We start from the raw sequence: 20,969 nt of genomic DNA, 5'->3' as shown, positions 1-20,969 counted from the left end.
GCTGTTTCCGCTTCCTCTGAACTGTTGGTGGTATATATGTTTGCCATTTTCATTGAAGGTAAGAGTCAGTAATAGAAGTTACAGACCTTTTGTTCCTTAAGGAAGATCCAAAAGGAGTTTCGTTTCTCATCTGGAAGGAGCGCTTGAACAGATAACAGACCTTTTGTGTCAAACATATTGTAGCAATATGGGGTCCATGTATCCGTGTGCCATAGAGATAAGACGAACCTTCAGGCAAACAGTGTGCTCTGCAATTCTTTGCCGGTAGAATAGCAGTCTACTTCTTTTCTTCAGTAAATACACACAACAAATGGATTAAAATGTGTTGTGGCTATTAATTAAATATTTATTTAATATTTTTATTATGCTTTACCACATACTTTCTTCGCAGAAAAATTGCATTGTTATGTTTTTAAAAAAATACAAATGGAAGGTTTGTGGCAACTCTGTATAAACAAGTCTATTAGTACCACTTTTCCAACAGCATCTGCTCACCTCATTATTATTACATTTGTTATGGTGATCTGTGATCAGCTATTGTAGTTGATGCTACTATTTGATGCTACTATTGTAGTTGTTTTTGATGCTACTATTGTAGTTGTTTTGGGGCATTGTGAACATGCCCATGTAAGATGGTGAACTTAATCAATAAATGTTGTGTGTGTTCTGACCGTTCTATCCACCATCTGTTCCCTATCTCTCTCCCTCTCTTCGGGCCTCTCTATTTCCTGAGACACAGCAATATTGAGATTAGGACAATGACCCTACAATGGCCTCTAAATGTCAAGCGAAAGGAGGAGTCACACGTCTCTCACTTTAAATCAAAAAGTAGGAATGATTAAGCTTGATGAGTAAGGCATTTCGAAAGCCAAGATAGGCCTAAATCTAGGCCTCTTGCTCAGGTTAGCCAAATTGTGAATGCAAAGGAAAGGTTCTCAGAAGAAATTAAAAGTGATACTCCAGTAAACACAAGAATGATAAGAAAGCAAAACAGCCTTATTGCTGATATAAAATTTCAGTGGTCTGGACAGATCAAACCAGCCACAGCATTCCTTTATGCCAGCGATTCTCAACCTGTGGGCACGACCCCTTTGGGGGTCCAACGACCCTTTCACAGGGGTCACCTAAGACCATCGAGAAACAGATATTTCTCATGGCGATTCATAACAGTAGCAAAATTACAGTTATGAAGTAGCAATAAAAGTAATTCTGTGGTTGGGCGTCACCACGACATGAGGAACTGTATTAAAGGGTCGCGGCACTAGGAAGGTTGAGAACCATGCATAATCGAGAGCAAAGCTTTCGCTCTCTTCAATTCGATGGAGCCTGAGAGAGGTGAGGAAGCTGCAGAAGAAAAGTTTGAAACCAGCATAAGTTGGTTCTTGAGGTTAAGGAAAGAAGCCGTCTTCACAATATGGCTTCTGAAAGTGCACAGTGACGCAGCAATTGCTGATGGAGAAGCTGCAGCTAGTTATCTAGCCCAGATCATTAATGAAGGTGGCTGCACTAAACAACAGATTTACCACGTCAAAGAAACAGCCTTCTATTGGAAGAAGATGCCATCTAAAACTTTTATAGCTAGAGAGGAAAAGTCAATACCTGCTTTCAAGCCTTTAAATAACAGGCGACTCTCTTGTTGGGTGCTAGAGCAGGTGGTGACTGTAAGGTAAAGCCAATGCTCATTTACCATTCTGCAAATCTTGGGGCACTTAACAGTGATGCTAAATCTGCTCTGCCTGTGCTCTATACATGGAAAAACAAGCCTAGCTAATAGCACATCTGTGTGCAACAAGGTTTACTGAATGACTATTTTAAGCCCACTGTTGAGACCTACTGCTCAGGAAAAAAATAAATAAAAGAACATTTCTTTCAAAATATTACTGCTCATTGACAATGCACCTGGTCACCTGGTCCAGCTCTGATGGAGATGTGCAATGAGATTAATGTTTTTGTGCCCACTAACACATTACCCATGCTGCAGCTCATGGATCAAGGAGTAACTTCAACTTTCAAATCCTGTTATTTAAGAAATACATTTTGTACAGCTATAGCTGCCATGGAATGTGATTCTTCTGATGGATCTGGGTAAAGCAAATTGCAAATCTTTTAGAAAGGATTCACTATCTAGATGTCATGAAGAACGTTTGTGATTTGTAAGAAGAGGTCAAAATATTAACATTAACAGAAGTTTGGAAAACGTTTATTCCAACCCTCATGGATGACTCAAACTTTAGTGGAGGAAGAGATTGCAGATGTGTAAATAGCAAGAGAACTAGAATTAGAAGTGGAGCCTGAGGATGTGACTGAATTGCTGCTGTCTCATGATAAAACTTTAAAGAATGAGGAGTTGATTTTTATGGAGAAGCAAAGAAAGTAGATTCTTGAGATGAAATCTACTCCTGATGAAGATTCTGTGAAGATTATTGAAATGACAACACAGGTTTTAGAATTTTGCATAAACTTAGTTGATGAAGCAGTGGCAGGGTTCGAGAGGATTGACTCCAGTTTTGAATAAAGCTCTACTGTGGGTAAAAGGCTGTTGGACTTTGGCATAGAGCTCCACGTCATCTTGCATAAGGGCAAATATTAAATGGTTCGTTTATTCCAGAGAAAGGAAATGGTGGTGCTTGCCAAATCTGCCGTCCTCATCCTTTATCACGTAGGACCTTTTTTACAAAGGAGATAGCAGTCTGTGTGTGTGTGTGTGTGTGTGTGTGTGTGTGTGTGTTTCTAGTTAGATAATGGGAGAATTGCTTTCTGAAACTTTGGTGTCCTGCATATCTTCCGAACCTACATAAAAATGTCAGGTTTAAAGCAGCCTGGTATTGAATTATGATTCTGAGACCTGTGTTACCACACTCGAACACCTTGCAAAACGAAAGCCCTTGTAAAGTCCCTGTTACTATATATGTGTGTGTGTGTGTGTGTGTGTGTGTGTGTGTGTGTGTATATATATATATATATATTTTTTTTTTACAAAGGCATCTTATAGAATGTTTCACATGACTGGAGGGGAAATAAAAAGATTAATCACTTTGTAAGCAGCAATTAATGACCCTTTATGATATTGGTGTCTTACTGGACAATCACTTTTTAAAAAGAAATAAAAGTCTCTAGGATTTACATTGCTATGCTTCAGCTAATGACTTTATTATTCCCTGGCTTAACTACTTGCTGATTTATATCCTTAAAACAAAGTCCTTATAATTATTTCCTTTATTTGAAAGTTCAGTTTCCAATTTAACGCTCTGTAGTTAGTTCTTTTGAAAGGGAAGATCTGGAAACAAAGAAGTGATGTAATTTTCCAAAATGACTCTGCAGATTAAGTTCTCAGTGTAATTTCTTTGGGTGACAACTTCATTTAGACCTCCTCCTTACACCCCTAGGCTAACCTTGTTATTCAGATGTTTCCATTAAGGTCTCTTCTTGCTACTCCTTTAAGGTGATCATCCGGGGTTTTCAGTCTTTTGTGCTCGCTTATGCTTTCTCTGATCCCTCTCCTCAACAGCCATTACTTCACTGACATCTCTAAACTGATGACACAAAGTTTATAGCTCTACCCCAAACTCTCTCTCAAACTCCCAACTGCCTCCTTGACACCTGCCCGTGGCATCTCCAACTCAACATGTCCAAAACCAAACTGGTCATCATGTTACTGTTTATCGTCTGTTTCAAGAAATGGCACCACCACTTATTAGGTGGCCAAGCCAGAAACTTGTGAATTGTCGTAGTGTTATACCACTCTCAAAAAAAAAAAAAAAGGTCTGAGTATTTTTCTGACATTTTTGTATGAAAGGTAAATTAAACTTGCAGAATATTGCGCATCATTTCAGAAAGAGGGTCTGCCCTTTTGTATGAACTAGTACGTATCATCTTCAATGCCTCAACCATTTCACAACTTGTATAGAGAAATATTGGATTTATGATATTTTCTAATTAAGTGAATGAAAAACTTTAGGTATAACTGACTAAGGTTTGGTTCTCCTCTAGTAACCCCGCTTCAATTGCAGTACTTTCAAACAGAGGTCATTCCTGTTTCCTCCCTACTCCTTCTATCAAGTTTAGAGAGTGGTGTCAGCATTTTTTCCCTTATATATGACTACATCCTCTTCTTTTTTTTCTTTGCAAGCTGAGAGTGGTTTGACCAAGCTGATGTAGAAGGACCACCCCAGTATCTGAGAGGAGGATGGTAGGAGGAAGGACTGGCCGAGGGAATTAGACTGGGGAAAGATGACAAACCTAGGCAAGCTGAAACAGGACTGAAGTGCCATATCACTAGGACCAGGTGTGGGAGTAGCCAGGACATCGCTGCTCTATGCAGGTGTGGCTTATGGAGATGGATAGAGGAAGATGGTGGGGAGGGAGCTGCTGGGACTGAGGTGCCTTTGGGACATTTGGAGAAAGTGCCCAGAGACAACTGTCTTGGAAGTTCTGGTGTCTGTGAAGGGTCTTGGTTTTATCCCCTGAAACAGATCTAAGCTTCCCCACAAATTCCCAAATACTGGGTAGCCAGGGTGGAAGGTGGAAGGGAAAGCCAAACAATATGTAAACATCATCTTTTGTTATTTTTAGCTTAAATTATTCAACCCCTTTGGGTCAATGCTGAGTCATTTTATTTTATTTATTTTTTCTTCCTTTTGAAGTCCATGACATCTGATTTTATGATACACCCCCATCTCTGCCTCCATTGGTCACTTACTATCTCCATGTTTTTGAGGGGCAAAGAGAAGGCCCATATGCCCAGAGAATAGAGAGTGAGGAGAGGGACTATGCCAGGTAAGTCTGGAGATGTCACAGGGGCCAGCTTTAAGGACCTGGTCAGTTGTGTTGAGACTTTTTGTCCTTATCCAAAGAGCAATCAGAAGCATCTTAATGGTGAAACAATACCTGATGTGATTTTTTTAAAGGGTGGAATTAACGAAGGCAGGGATGAATATGGGGGAGCTATTAGAGGCCATGGCAGTAGTTAGGGCAAGAGGATAATAGAGGCTTCAACAAATATGGTGACAGTGATGGTGGGAGAAGGGTTAGGAGAAAAAGGGGGCAGACTTGGAAATTGTTAGATAGGGATTCATGAAAGAGAGAGAGGAATCTAGGGTGATTCCAAGATTTCTGCAAGGAGCAACAGAGGGCATGATGGTATAATTGCCTCAGATAGATAACAAGAAGAGAAGCAGGTGGGACTGAGGGCTACCTTAGATTTTCTCACCCTACTGACACCCACCTGCCTGGCCAATTCTAACTGTCTCCACTATTGCTAGCCAGCTCACTGTCGCCATGGGAAATATTTAGTAATTGCCTGCATTACACACACATATTATCTAACTTCAGCAGGACTCCCAAACTTTTGGGAAATATTTTTACCAATTTCAAATTAAATCCTATTCTGTTCCTGATATTGAGTTTTAAAAACATTTTTACTCTTTTTCTATTTCAGTTCCTATCTTTCCTCTTCAGTTTTTGTCAACTACCTTGTCTCTTAATTTACTTTAAAAATATAGAGACCAAATGATGTAATTTCCCTCATTTTCTTGTCACCAATTTAAAATTTCTCTGAATCTTCGTTCAGTCATTCTCGTCTTGCTTCTCTCAATGAGAGAAGTGTCTACGTATCCTTCCCAAACTGTCTTCTCTATCTGTTTCCCAATAACACTCCATCCCACTCTTTCTGGAACATTCTTTTATAGACTATCCCCAATCTTATATCTCATATAGAAGAAAATGGGTTGTTCCTGAGTTCAGTATTTATAAACTCAATGTAGAAAATTTGGAAGACACTGGAAGTTGAACACAAAAAATCACCTATAATCTCATACTACAGAAAAAAACACTTTTGATTTCTAATTTGTTTTAGAAGTTCTCTTTCTACTTGTTTCCTTTCCTCAACCTGGAAACATGTTCAAGTCTTCTCTGTTATAAAGAAGATTCCTCTCAATCTTGCTCTCCTTTCCAACTACTATGAGATCTCTTTCATAGTGACCTACTTTCTAGCCCTATCTGGAGAGCTTTAAGATGTCTCTGGAGTGAAAAAAAAAAAAAAGAAAAAAAAAAGTTGCCTCAGTTTTGGGAGGCTGAGCCAAGATAATAGGCAAGACATAGGTAGGACTGACCTAATCATCTAAACTTGTACCTATCTCTCCTGAACATGCCCCAGCTGGCTCTTTCTGTATATTGGATTTTGCCTCATATCTGGTTGTGTATTGCTCTGACCAGTCTGCCATGTCCGCACACCCTTTCTGCCCAAACCTATCCATTATTAGGGTTTCATTAATTATTTCTATATGGATGACTTTGAGTTGATGTCACCAACCAAGACCTCTCACTGAGAAGCAGAATAATATTTCCAATTGCTTTCTAGTTACCTCAAAATGGATGTCATACCAGGAAACTCAGCACATCCAAAACTAACTCTATTATATTATCTGCAAAACCTATGTCTCCTCCTATGTTTCCTGTTTCAGTTAGTGGTATCATTATCTTTTATTCAGCCAAGGCAGACAACAGGGAGTCATCTTTGACTCTTCACTTTCCTCAATTCAACATCAGACTCTATTGACTTAATATCATATTAATTAGTGGCTTGTGTCAGGCACATCGCTAGGTACAATAGGTGTGTTTTCCTTCGCATTATTCTTACTTTACATGTAAGACAGCAAAAAGGTTGAGGTTCATGGCTAAGTGCTGAAGTCAGCACTTGAACTCAAGCCTCTTTATGTCCAAAGCTAGTGTCTTGATGTCTTTTCAGATGGTCCTTTCCCCTCTTTGTCCACTGCTGTTGCCCTAGCCCAGATCATGATAGTAGAAGCTCAGTTAGCCAATTCCCAATTAGTCAAATCACCTCATTAGCAGTACTCTGCAATCCTTTTCCCCCTCATGGCTGGAGACTAGTAGGAGATTGGCTGGTATGCTGAACTTCCTTGTCCCACTAATTCAGTTGTATGTTTACCAAGAAACAGTTGTATTTTGTCTGCAAGTTGGTCAGTGCCACCGTATTTTTTTATTTGTTACAGTATTTAATCAAACATTTGGTAAACTAATAGAAAATGAGTGTGAAAGAACTGTTTCTATAAAAACTAAGTTGAATACTTTGGAAAGACTTGAGAGTGAGTGGCTGAAAATGTTGACAATCCAAATAAGCAAGGGAATGATGAACCACAAATGATTGGGGAAATGTTGTAAAAATAGATTCTGCACTCTGATTGCCTTTTGCTGCAATTTAAAGAACTAGAAACAGCCCCTGCCGGATTTGCTCAGTGGTTAGAGCGTCGGCCCACAGAACAGAGAGCCTCGGGTTCGGTTCCCACTAAGGGCATGTACCTCGGTTGCAGTTTGTTCCCGGCCCTGGTTGGGGTTGTATGGGTGGCAACCAGTCAATGTGTCTCTCTTACATCGATGTTTCTCCCTCTCTCCCTCCCACTCTCTCTGAGGATAAATGCAAAAATGTCCTCGGGATGAGGATAAAAGAAAAAAAAAGAAAGAAAAAAAGAACTAGAAACACAAGTGTGACTCATGCAAAAAAAAAAAATAAATGTCCTAAAACCCTCCTGATTGGCAGGCCTATATGGAAGAAAGGGCCTTGGCACTTAGTTGGATGAATGTACCCTCATGTGTTAAGTTAAAACATAATATCTTATCACAAGTTTTAAATTATGTGCCCTCTGAGTAGCATGATGAAATCCCTCGAGTCACCTTCCTCCCTGCCTCTGCCCGAGAACCATCCTCTGTCCTGCGTACCCACGCTCTCTGCTCCTGCGGCCAGTTGGTAGCCTCTTGCTTATCAGACAGTGTCCTGGTTTCCCAGCGCTTAGTGTTCGAGTGGCCCTTATTTTACTCCGTAATGACCCCAACACACGAGAGTAGTGATGCTGGCAGTTTGGATATGCCAAAGGGAATCTGTAACGTGCTTCCTTTAAGTGAAAAGGTGAACGTTGTCAACTTAATAAGACAGTTTGTCATCTCACATCACCACAAGAAGGGTGAGTACAGGGCAGTGGGATATTTTGAGAGAGACTGAGTGCACATTCACATAACTCGTGTCACGGATTATTGTTGTACTTGTTCTATGTTTAGTTATTGTTGTTAATCTCTTGCTGTGACTAATTTCTAAACTTTATCATAGGTAAAAACATAGGGATAGGGTTCAGTGCTTTCCATGGTTTTAGGCATCTTTTGAGAATCCTTGAACATATGTAGTGGACTGCTGTGTCTATCTCTCTGTGGGAAAAAATGAGAAGAAACACAAAAAAATATTGACTGTGGTTATCTTCATCTAAAAAGATGACTTGACTTTTTCTTCTTCTGATGAAAGTGTACTGACTTGATTGTGGGTGAGTCTCTGGGGGTGGTCTGAGAGAGAGAGAGAGAGAAAGAGAGAGAGACATTTTTGTGTAGTAAGAAAAAGTTAAAACTATAAATAGTGAATCAAGGCTAAAAAATAACTAATAATAGTTACTATAAAAGAGATATTTGTGTACCAGAAACCTGAAATAGCACTGAAAACCATCTGGGCAAGTTAAAAAGAAGTAAATAGTCCAAGGACAAAGTATTATTTACTGTTTGATTTGGTCAGTTTTCCAGCTGTAATACTATGCCATTATGACTTTATGACATGTTCATAGACCAAAAATAGGTGTTCAAATGAATAATCAATTTAGAGAGATAATTATGAAGTAATTCCGCTTCTGGTATACATGGCATTTAATGATCCCATTCGGAAGAGTAATACTATATTCCTTTACCCTAAAAGTGATTTGTTACTACAGTGTTCAAAGAGATTCAGTTTGTGAAGGAATTATGCATTTGGACCTCTACATTAGTTTTATCAGGAAAAGGAGAGAAGAGATGTGTGTTTGGTTGTGGTTTTCATTCCCTGATTCCTCTGTTTGGAGGAATTACATTCTGGTTAATCCTGGAGAGAAGAAGCTGAGGCTAATATTTATCAACACATATTAGCATTTCTATCAGGCATTGTACTGGTATAGTAAACATTCACACCACTCCTGCAGACAGGTATTGACCATTTAAGATACCGAGGCTCAGAGAAGTTTCTTAACTTCTATATGGTCATAGCTAGTAAGGTGATGATACCAAGATTCACATTCAAGCCTTTCTGACCCTAAAGACTGCTCTTTCCAATTAGGCCACAGTTATAACATCCCATGGTGGTAGGTGGTGTTATTTTTCAAAATTATATCCAAGGTAAGGTCAGTTTGAGGACAGGTTGCTAGCGAAGTTTGTTAAAATCAGTGAGAGAGGAGACAGCCTTTCAGGAGTAGGTTCTTACCTACCAGTGGGCAAAGGCATGGCAAGTGTTTCTCAGTGATGGCGCCACCAATCAGAGCCCTCTTCTCGTGCCTCTCGTGGGAGGCCCTGCATTGGTACAGAGATGCTTTAGGTGGAAAATGTTGGCTTTAGAAAAGACCACGGTGCTAAAGATTTGGAAATAATCGCATCTTAAAGACAAAAAGTTTAGAATTGTTTAGATTTTTGGCTCAATTCAGAACTAACAATAGTCAGAGATAAAAGAGCAGTGGGAAATTAGCCTTTGCAAATTTATCAAATTGCTGTTTTTTGCATGCATCAATATAGGGCCTTTTGGGCAAAGAACAAACATTTTTCAGATCACATATTCTTGTTAAAAAATGTAAGGGCCCAGAACATCTCCCAGGACGACGACAAGAGCCTATGGTTACACTTGACAGAAATTAGTCTAGAAAGAAGGAAAAGTTTGACTTGTCTAAACTCTCGTTCACTCCCTAGAAAACACCACCAGCATCATGAACATTAGTTGCCTGGTAAATATAGCTCATCTGACTGAACAGTATATGGGGTGACCAACCTGGTTTGTCTGGGGTTGAGGGGTTCTCCAGGATGTGGGACTTTCAATGCCACTAAAACTGCCACTACCCTGAGGTTTTCCCAGGCAAACCTGGGTGAGTGGTCACTCAAGAGTGAGATCAAATTTTTCCGTTTCTGTTTCACAGGCTCAATATATATGTGAAAATTTTAAATCCTAAGGAAATAAGAACTCTCTTATTTTTGAGCTATAAATTTCTTCTATTCAATTTTTTAAAATAGAGATATATTAGAAAACTTAAGTGATTGCTTTTACAGAAATAAAAAAGTGCAATAGAACATTACCTTCTTTCATAAGCTGAAGATGGATTTTTATAGCTCATAGAGTGATTCAGTCACTCTATTACTTTAAAGGGCGGCAAAGCTTTTGCTTTAAAAATAACAAAAAATAGATAAAGCAACAACAACCAGAAGCACAGAATGAAATGACTCCTGAAAGCTAGGAGTGAGAGAGACTGCAGTGATGGGAGGCAGGCACTGCTCTGGCAGAACTGGTGGTGGTCTGGCTACAGCTCTCACCTGGGATATGTTGGGAAAGGGCTCAGAGAAGCCACAGCATCATTGTATCTGAAGACACGGCAGACAGCGGCATATGCGGATTGCTGAGAAGAATGGTAGCATGGATGAGCCACTCTGCCATATCCCCCTCGACAGAAGGACAAGTTGAATAGAAGTCAGAAGAAAAGAGGGATATTACCTTAGAAATGTGCCCCAAGACCTGAGGATTATCCTCTTTTTTTGTGCTAAAGAACAGAGTTTCCAGGCAATTCTGTTTATCGTATTAGAATTTAATAATAGCTGAATGGTTTCTAAAATATGTCTTAGAAGGAACATTGCACATGTTTGTGATTCATTTGAATTTAAAATATAAGGTATTCTATTTTCATTCTTTGCTTTTATATTATGTTAACTGTACATAAATGGAAAATGATTAACTTAGTCAAATGAAAGGAGCTGGATACAAAGCAAGATGGCAATTGTGGTTTTGATTTTTTTTTTTAAAAGAGCAACAAAAGAAGAAGTAAATTAAATTAACTAAATGTTATTAGCTAACATTATTAGCTAAATGTTTTAGCTAAATCATTTTCAATTTGAAAAATAATAAAATTTTATTTATTTTTTATTGTTTCCCATTTCTCTAAAACAAATATGTATTCTTTAGAGTAAAATAATAATGCATTGATAAACATTCTTTTTCAAGGAAAATAAAACATTGATTACTTTCATATCTATTAGAAAAAGTGATAAATCAATAAGCATTTCTTGACCATTGGGTACAAATAAAGAAGGCAGCATGATCTATACCCTCAAAAAGTATAAAATATATCAGAAAAGGCAGAATGAACCTGAAAAAAAGAAATCATAAATATTAGATTTTTATGATAAAAGCCAAAGGTATTCATTTTGTGATTATACAGGCCATTGTCATTCAACTTTATTAATTAAAATAGTAATTTGAATATTATTTTATATATGTACTACTTTATATATATATTGGGGGAAAAAATCAATATTAGAATATGCCTGTGTCTTAGAGTAGAATGTATGTTCCAGAAAATGCCTTCCCCAAAAGCTTTATGCATAGGTTTCCAAAGCAGCATTTGGTCTAAAATAATCCAGTTTGCTCCAAACATTTGTGAATGTTCACCCTATTCTCAATTATTTTCATGCTCTTCATTTGTTACTCATCTCATGGTGTTGAATATCTCTATTTTATCATGTCAGTGGAAAACCAAATCGCATGGAAAAGAGAAAACGGCCATATTGGCAAAGCTTTAAACATCATTTTTGGGGGTTCTAATTGGATCTGCTTTGATTACAGTTTCACTTGAGTCAGTCATTTTTATTTTGGGGTTGAGATAAATCACCCAGTCGTGGTGATTTATCTCTTTATGCAACTGAAAAATGAAAATAAAGTGGATTGCCTCTCTTCTTAAAGGAACTATAGAATGAAGGTGATGCTATCCTTCTCTTAAAACAAGTCTTTGTGGCCAATATAATGAGTGATCATTAAGTTTTTAAAGAATAAGTTAGTCGACATTTTTCCCTGCACACAAATAAATACAAATATAAAAAAACAAGAGACTGGTCCCTCGATAGAGCAACTGCAAATGGTTTTCTACCTTCCCTAAGAACACAAGCTGGTTACTGTTACTATGGCAACAGATTCAGTATGAAGACTAGAGTTTCTCTGGCCAGCCTGATTACTGAAAAGAAGAAAATAGAACACTTTGTATATTATTATTATTATTGTTTAAAACTTTTTTTTAAAATCAATATTCTTACACTCTGGAATGATTGGAAATACAGGTTCAGTAATAAGAACCACATTGCACAAGGAAGTTGAGCAAGGGACACTAAGAAAGCCAGTGAGACCTCTGGGCACAGAGTTTGCCACCTGTGACCTGCTGGTGACTGGGCAGTGACTTCCTGGTTGAGCTGACTGGATTCTGCGTCCCTTCACTTGGCCTTGTTGCCCTCTCTCTGGTTGGAAAGCCGGGATTAGTGATAATGTGTGGATACAAATTCATTCCCTCACCAATCAACACGGGCTTACTGAATGCATACTGTATACCAGCACCTGACAGTGTTTGAACAGAAGGACAAAATTAATGCCATAATGAACTCACATTCTTGGGGAGACAGGCCAAAACCAAAGAGGTAAACCCACACATAGTATTGCATAGTAATAGCTACTCTGAAGACACATAAAGCTTATTAAGATAGTAACAGAAAAGTTTTTGAAAGAGGAAGGAAATACTGAAAAACAAAAATCTTCAAGGAAATCATATCATTTAACTAGGCCTGACGGAAATGAATTACATGTGAATATTAGTACACGAGTCACTTAAAAAAAAACCAAATAAATGTTGAATAGAAGCCTCTGTTTGCTAGGTACTGGGATCATTGCTGCAAAAAGCGAGACACGGATTTGCTTCTAGAACTTAAAATATTGCTCGCCCTGAATACAACTCGTGGGGGCCCCAAATCTGAGACCCCCAGGATTCTGTATTTTATACCTATCTTGAGTAAATTCCCTAAAGGACTCTATATTTTGTACCTATCTTTAGTAAATTCTCTCAAGTTTTCCAAATATGCTTTATTGCTCTAAAAATGCCTTTGGAATATTTTAACATAGTTTCTAACAGAGAAAGAACTTACAAATTTTACTCTCTGGCTTACAATTTCATATAGCCATTTCTTTTATAGAACTCATGACTTTGGGAGGTAGTAATAGAAGAAAATATAAATGGATTTGGAAAGAATTTGAACAGATTTGTGAATGGCAGAGCCATTCCCAGCAACAAAGAGAAGCTTAAAGGTTTGAAGTGTGCATTCCTTCAAGAAGGAGCCTATAAAACAGAGGCCCCACCATGGGGTGAAGGGAAGTGGGGAAAAGGCCTTACAGTTAGGAAGAGTAACCACCCCCTCCCTCCCAAGCTGAGGTTGTGCTGGCAACAGCTGACAGGGCTGCTGGAACTCTGGACCACCTAGTGTGGCAATTCCTGTGTTCTTATCTCATTGTATTTATTCTTTATTGTCTCAAAGAACCTGGCACTGACTTGGCAGCTTTGCTGAACAACATGTAGGCATTATGTTTTAGTTGCCATAAAACAACTGTGACGATTTGCAGTAAGCATACACTGCTTTTTAGGTTATCAGCATTCAGCATGAGTTATAATTGAACCGTTTGCTTTTTACCTGGGTTGAAGATCATATTCAGCAAGCGATTTTTAAAGTGCTTTATAAATATTTCATTGTGGCACCGTAGAAATGTTTGTTTTTAACACCAGTAGCCAGGGTTGAGCAAAACAGGGAGTTCACACAGAACTCTTGGGAAATCCTGATTCTAGACTCTTGCTCTGATAAATTTCTAAGGTTACCAGCTGCTCTCTCCCTTCTCTAAAGGTGTTTGTTTGTTTTGGGGGGTGGGGTTGTTTGTTTGTTTTTGGGTTTTTTTGCCTTTTGTTTTATGTGCTTGTTCATCTTCAGATTACCGGGGTCATGTCCTATTGCTCTTGGGTTAATCTTGCTATCCCAGATTGAAATACGACTCTATTGTGTCAAGTGCCCTTGAGAACCTCATCAAGCTGAACAGTTGACAAAGTGAGACCTACCACAGTTCTGATGAAACATTAGAAAAAAAAAGCCCTTCACATATGAGCTCCTCTGGCTCTGGTCCCGTGCTCAGATTTCTCTTTTCCACCCACTCCCAATCGTCCACCTGCCCCCATTAATTATTTTCACACTGGGGCATTTTTGATCCTTTCCAATTCAAAGAATATTGGCAATGGGAGTGTCATTAGCCCAAGTTCTGGGTGGTGGAACACCCTGTTTCGGCCCATTTCTTTCAACCATACGACCTGTGCCAGGGCAGGCAGCAGCAGCCCTCTGGAACTCATTAGTCCATTAATTAGTGGCAGAGCTCACATATGCACATGGGATATTATGGTATGTCCCCTCTGAAGGGTTATTTCTATTCACAGTCTAAACCCTGAAAAATTGAAGTCAAATGTTAATTAGCTCATAAGTCTGATGGTAATTTTTTTTATATTTGAAAACTGATCTTTTTAAATTATAAGAATTAACACATTTTCCCTTTCTTTTCTACATTAGTTACTTTATTTTAAAAAGGATGGACTACGAAGATTGTGCAAATTATAATTTACACCATCTCAGCACTGCCCTGTGCTGGCTACTGGTTCACAGCATTGATCTGCCTCTTTTAAGTTCTCTTTGTTTCCCTTAATTTCCAGCCTACCCCACATATGGGCTCATTTGCCTTTCTTTTTTTTTTATTATTTATTTATTCACTTTCCACAATCCAGACCAAAGCTCAGCTATTTCCTATAGCTGACATGTTGTCCTCAAAATAGCCAGGTTCTACTCTGACTTTTGAATACTTGTCTGCCTTCAGTACTTCCCCCATTCCTATTATTTCGGTAGGGTCATCTTGACATACTGGGTCAAATTAACTTGTTTTTTACTTCCTTGCCTGTGATTCTGATTGATTAGATATAAGTGGCACAGTCATTTTGGCCTCACATTTGAGCAAAAAAACTGTTTCTCGCATACTGCAGGTGCGTGCGTGCGACTGTAGTGACGGTGGGGTGAAGGGTGAGGAACAGGCATCTGGAGAGAAAAACCTTCTTATGCCTGATGTATCAGCAGCTTCTCCCAGTCCAAGGGAGGATTTGAGATACACCCTCCAAACTCTTGCCCTTCTACCCTCAAGGGACTCTGGAATCAAATTGGGCAATCTGCCATCGAGATTTCCCAGAAAATAGGGAGGCAGCCTGGGTTTCTCTCCAAATCCAGACAGGATTGGGGCTGCTTTGGCAAATAAGAGCAAAGACATTTCTGGAAATAGAAATTTGATTTGGTAAAGCCCCAAACCTGTCTAGGCTGATTGTTTTCATTTTCAGGCTGGTAAAAATGGTTAACTTTACAAATCTCACTAAAATCCCGTTCCATGTGGGGAAGAGGGGTAAAATGGGCAGTGGAAAGGGTTATACAGACATTCAAATGTTATTGGTTGAAAGGTGTGGAAGTGATCATGTCAAGATCTTTCTTTTCATTGAGCGCATACTAAAGTGAATGATCTGCATATAGCAGACACTCAGAAAATATTTAATTAAAAATATTTTGTGTTTATTGCTTACCAAAGAGCTTTTGGCGGGGATAAAATATAGGCTGAAATATTTTAAAGTTGCTTTTTGGGCTCCATAAGCAACAATAAGGCAGAGATATGTACTAACCAGTGCTCAGCAAACCCCAAGAAAGGGCTGGAATAGGAACACAGCATGATCCTGCTTAGCATGTTCTTCAGGGGCTTCTGCCAGGCCGGTGAACTGGCATGTCCACTGTTCCACCCTAGTTGGGTTCCATGACCCCGGGCTTTGAAGGGTCACTGTGAAAGGTGAACTCAGCAGCAGGGGCCATGGTCACTGACCTGGCATGACCCCTCCCACATCTGCCTAGGCCCCTGAATCACAGAAGCTTTCACACTCCCAGATCCCTGGAACTGTGGGTGTCTCGGTCCTGGTCAGAATCTGCCTTCAGGCTGTTGGCCTTGCTGACTGACACCTAACAGGAAGCATACAATTGGGCAGAAGCTATTTGCCCTCCATCTGCCCCCACATTCCTCAGCCCCCCTCCTCTGTACCCATAGGAGCCTTTCCCCTTAAGGTTCAGCCTGGCCCATTATAGTGCCAATCAAACCAGGACAGAACGAAGCTCAGAAGTGTTTGCCCTCTCCTATTCCTCTCCCCCCATCTCAGCAGATGAGGTCTAGAATTCACCTTGAAAATATCAGTGAGAGATCCAGAAATCTGGAAATAATTTCTACACTACCTGTGCCATACTGGCCTCTTCTGTACAACTGCATCTATACCTTGAACTTTTATTGACCACATTGGTGCCCCAAAGTCCTTCCTTATACTTCAGCTCAGTAGGCTACCCGGGCCCTGCCACCCTGCCAGGTTTTGCTCAGCCTTTTTGAATAATCTTTCAACAGACTGATCACTTGGCTCCACAATGATGTTTTTCTTTGATTTCATGGGTCCCCACTCCCTAGAATCCTGCTTCTTATTGTTTTGCTGCTCCTTTGGGTATCTACCTAGGCTGGACCTAGAACTTTATGTGGCCACACCCAATTTTAACTGTATATTTGGTCTGTTGGATACTTTCTGGGAGGTTGGAGCCATAGCTATAGTTCTGTTTCTTCTTCCTGCCTACTGGCACTTGCCTCCAAGGTCCCAGCATACGTTCATGCATCTGTGTGCAGGATATGAGTACAAGCCTTTCTTTTCTACTTATTGGTGCTTCTGTGATCAGTGGAAGTGGAGCTTTTAGAGTGCCATGAAGAAAAGAATTTCCTAAGGCCTCCATGTAAGGATGGGGTTTTATGAAAAGCTTTACTGATGATGTGCAGTGAAGGGGGTTCCCCTCCAAGGTCCCATCTCTGTCTGTCTTGCCAGGGAAGAAATCCAATCTTGTCTTCAGCAGGGCCAGAATAAAGACCACTGCCCAGAATTTCTGCTCCATATTCAAGTCCAGTCCAGTCCAGCATCTGGCTAGCTTAGCTTGTGTTTCCAGCGGCAGTCCATTGTGTGTGGAGTCCATACGACCGTGGGCCATGGCTATGGAGAGAGAATGTGTGAGTGAATGCACAGGGGAATGCAGATCACGGAGCAAGAAAGAGCAAGAGCCAGAACAAGAGAGGGAACTATCTAGAAATTTTAACTGGGAGCTTCTTCCAACTAACCAATTAACTCTCCAAGATTTCACATGCTTCTGATGGGGTCCACCCCCTGGAATCCATTGTTCCTCAGATTAGAGTGATAGCCAAGTGCCTTTCTTATGTTACTCTGACTTTACTATCCTTGTGCCCATCTCCCCCTTTGTTCAGTCCCCTCCCCCAGTGATCTGCAGAGAATGGACTGGTGATTCCCTGGGGAACATGCAGCTGTAGCTTCCTCGTGAAGCTGCCCAGATAACTATGCTTAAAATGTTTGGGCTACCCTTTGCTCCCTTCCTATTATTGGTATTAATAACTAGCTAATTATGATAACACTACTTTCTGACACACTGTCTAAAACTTATGATGCCCCTAGCTGGCTGTAGGCCTCTCCTATTAGGCCTCTCCTGGTCCTGACTCTCCCAGCTAAACCTCTTCTATACCTATGTATGTCCTGGCAGGACAGAAGGTCCTTGCAGGCCATTTTCTTTCTTAGTGATTCTTACACGTGCCAATCAGCAACCTGGTATAGTCAATGGTCTTCACATAAACAAGCGAATCTGGCCAAACTGCATCAAGAATGTCAGTGCTCAATAAATATTTGTTGCTATTCATGTGCTTCAATTTGCCAAATTGTGGTATGCAATAAGTTGCACTCACTCAATGAAAATGAGCTCAGCTAAGACAAAAAAATTGGGCAATAGTTAATGGCTTTCAAATGGCATTTATGAAAACTATCAACAAAGTTTTCCTTTATATAGAACCTCTCTGGTGCATTTCTTAACTACTAACAGAGAGATAGAGGGACAGAAAAACAATAAAGAGTATTACTAATTGAAAATTATGCAAACATAAAAGCAAAGTATATTTAAGTCAGTAGGGTTTGATTTTCAGTTTTGTTCAGCGACAGCTAGTCAGTAAGATTAAAGAAAAGCTGCATTAGAGACTAATTGGTGTATCATGGATGAAAATTTCTGTTTTCCTTAAGCCTCAAACTCTATGACCTCTAATGCTATAAGAAGTCAGAGCCATAGCTGGGTCAGTTAAAAGTATCTCACTATCCATCTCACCCTTCATTTCTTTTCTGTTCTCACAGTGTCTCCCCACCAGCTCCTCAGCTTTTTTCTCCTGGAGTCAGTATGGTGAAATGAGGAATAAGCTTTGGGTTTGGTACCTAACAGGTTGTATTTGTCATTTATTAGCAGTGTGACATATAAATATACAAATTACTTATCTAAACATAAATATGTTGTTTAAAGGTATCTGTAAAATCAGGACTACTACCTATCTAGGTGTTTGTTTGTTTTTTGTTTTTTGTTTTTTTTTTAGGTCTTTGTAATGATTTTTTAATCTGAGACCAAAAGCAAAGGCAATAAAAGTAAAAACAAGCAAGTGAAACCTTTGCACAGCAAATGAAACCTTCAACAAAATAAAAAGGCAACCAACTGAATGGGAGAAAATAATTGCAAGTCATATGTCTGATAAGGGGCTAATATCCAAAATATATAAGGAACTCATACAACCCTACAGCAAAAACAAATTCAAATAGAAAATAAGCATATCTGAATAAACATTTTTCCAAAGAAGACATACAGATGGCCAACAGGTATAAGAAAACATGATCAGTGTCATTAATCATCAGGAAATTGCAAATGAAAACCATAATGAGATATCACCTCATACCTGTTAGAATGGCTACTATCAAAAAGACAAATAACAAATGTTACTACCATTTTTTAAAAAGTCAAATGCAATAACAGCATTTAGCCTCTTCACACATTCCATTGAATGCTTTATCCCTTAGTTTTAAGATCCCAAAGTACGCTTGACCTTAACTCATGCTTTTCCTTGTGTGTGGCAGAATTGGAGATGAGCACAGGAAGACCCAAGCTCCCATTAGAAGTTGAGAGTATGCCACAGCATGAACTGTGACATTGCCCACCTATCTGGACATACTGCCAAAAGGAGCCATACATGTGTGTTTTGGGTTTGGATAGATACTCTTCATCAGTTATTGAGTGGATGTTTGTGCCCCACCCCCCCGAAATTCACATGTTAAAGCCTTAACCCTTAATGTAATAATAGTATTAGGAGGTTGGGCCTTTGGGAGGTAATCAGGTTTAGATGAGGTCACAAGTATGGGGCCTCCTGAATGAGACAAATGCCCTTGTAAGGGTCAGAAAAGAGCCCCTCTCCCTCCATCATGTGAGGATAGAATGAGAAGTTGGCAGTCTACAACCTGGAAGATGGCTCTTAACAGAACCCACCAATGCTGGGACACTGATCTTAGACTTAAAGTTCCAAAACTGTGAGAAATAAATTTCTATTTTTTTAACTTTCTATTTTTTTATTATTTAATTTATTTTTGTTACAGATATTTCTCCTCTTTCCCCCCTAGACACCATCCTCTTGATCCGGCCCCCAACCTCAGCATTGTTGTCTATGTCCATTGGTTACCCAGACAATTCTGCTGCATGTGATGTCTGAAATTGTGTTGCCTACATTTTCTTTTAGGATTGTTATGGATTCACAAGTCACATTTAAGTATTTTATCCATTTTGAGTTTATTCTTGTGTATGGTATAGATTGGTGGCCTAGTTTCATTTTTTTTTGCATGTTCCTGTCTAATTTTCCCAACACTATTTATTGAAGAGGCTGTCTTTACTCCATTGTATGCTCTTGCCACCTTTGTCAAATATTAATTGAGCATAATGTCTTGGGTCAATTTCTGCGTTCTCTGTTCTATTCATTGAACTATATGCCTGTTCTTATGCCAGTACCAGGCTGTTTTGATTACAATGGCTTTGTAGTATAACCTGATATCTGGTATTGTGATCCTTCCTACTTTGTTCTTTTTTCCCCCCAAGATTGCTGTGGCTATTCAAGGTCTTTTTTATTTAATTCCATATGAACTTTTGAAGTATTTGTTCCAGTTCTGTGAAATATGCTGTTGGTATTTTGATGGGGATTGCATTGAATCTATAGATTGCTTTGGGTAGTGGGGACATTTTAATGATGTTAATTCTTCCAATCCATGAACGAGGTATGTGCTTCCACATTTTTATATCTTCCTCTATTTCTTTTTTCAATATCTTGTAGTTTTCTGGGAATAGGTCCTTTAGTTCTTTGGTTAAGTTTATTCCTAGGTATCTTAAATTTTTTGCCGTGATGGTAAATGGGATTGTTTTTTCAGTTTCTCTTTCTGTGATTTCATTATTGGTGTGTATTAATGCCATCGATTTCTTTTTTTTATTTTTTATCTTCACCTAAGGACATTTTTCCATTTTTTGTTCAGACAGAGTGGGAGAGAGAGAGAGGATGATAGAGAGAGAGAGGAACATTGAATGCCATTAATTTCTTGATGTTAATTTTGTATCCTGCTGCTTTGCCAAATTCATTTATTAAGTCTAGTAGATTTTTAATGGAGTCTTTAGGGTTTTCTATGTATAGTATCATGTTATCTGCAGATAATGACAGTTTCACTTCCTCCTTTCCATTTTGGATCCCTTTTATGTTTTCTTCATATCCAATTGCTATGGCTAAGATTTCCAGTACTATGTTAAAGAAGAGTGGCGAAAGTGGGCACTCTTGTTCCTGTTCTTCAAGGAAATGCTTTTAGTTTTTGCCCACTGAGTATGATGTTGGCTGTAGGTTTTTCATATATGGCCTTTATCATTTTGAGATATGATCCCTCTATTCCCACATTGCTGAGCGTTTTTATCAGAAATGGGTGCTGGATTTTGTGGAACGCTTTTTTGGCGTCTATTGATATGATCATATGGTTTTTATCTTTCATTTTGTTTATGTGGTGTATCATATTTATTGATTTGTGAATATTGTACCATCCTTGCATCCCTGGGATGAATCCCACTTG

At 39.1% G+C, this 20,969-nt stretch overlaps 1 pseudogene; it reads left to right on the top strand.

Moving 5' to 3' along the window:
• The first annotated feature begins 769 nt into the window (after positions 1–769).
• On the top strand, positions 770–2,590 carry LOC118623676 (annotated as a pseudogene).
• Positions 2,591–20,969: the final 18,379 nt, after the last annotated feature.

This window comes from Molossus molossus, unplaced genomic scaffold (genome assembly GCF_014108415.1).
Source record: "Molossus molossus isolate mMolMol1 unplaced genomic scaffold, mMolMol1.p scaffold_m16_p_10, whole genome shotgun sequence".
In the NCBI taxonomy this organism is placed as follows: Eukaryota; Metazoa; Chordata; class Mammalia; order Chiroptera; family Molossidae; genus Molossus; species Molossus molossus.
This window is presented reverse-complemented; position numbering and strand designations above follow the sequence as displayed.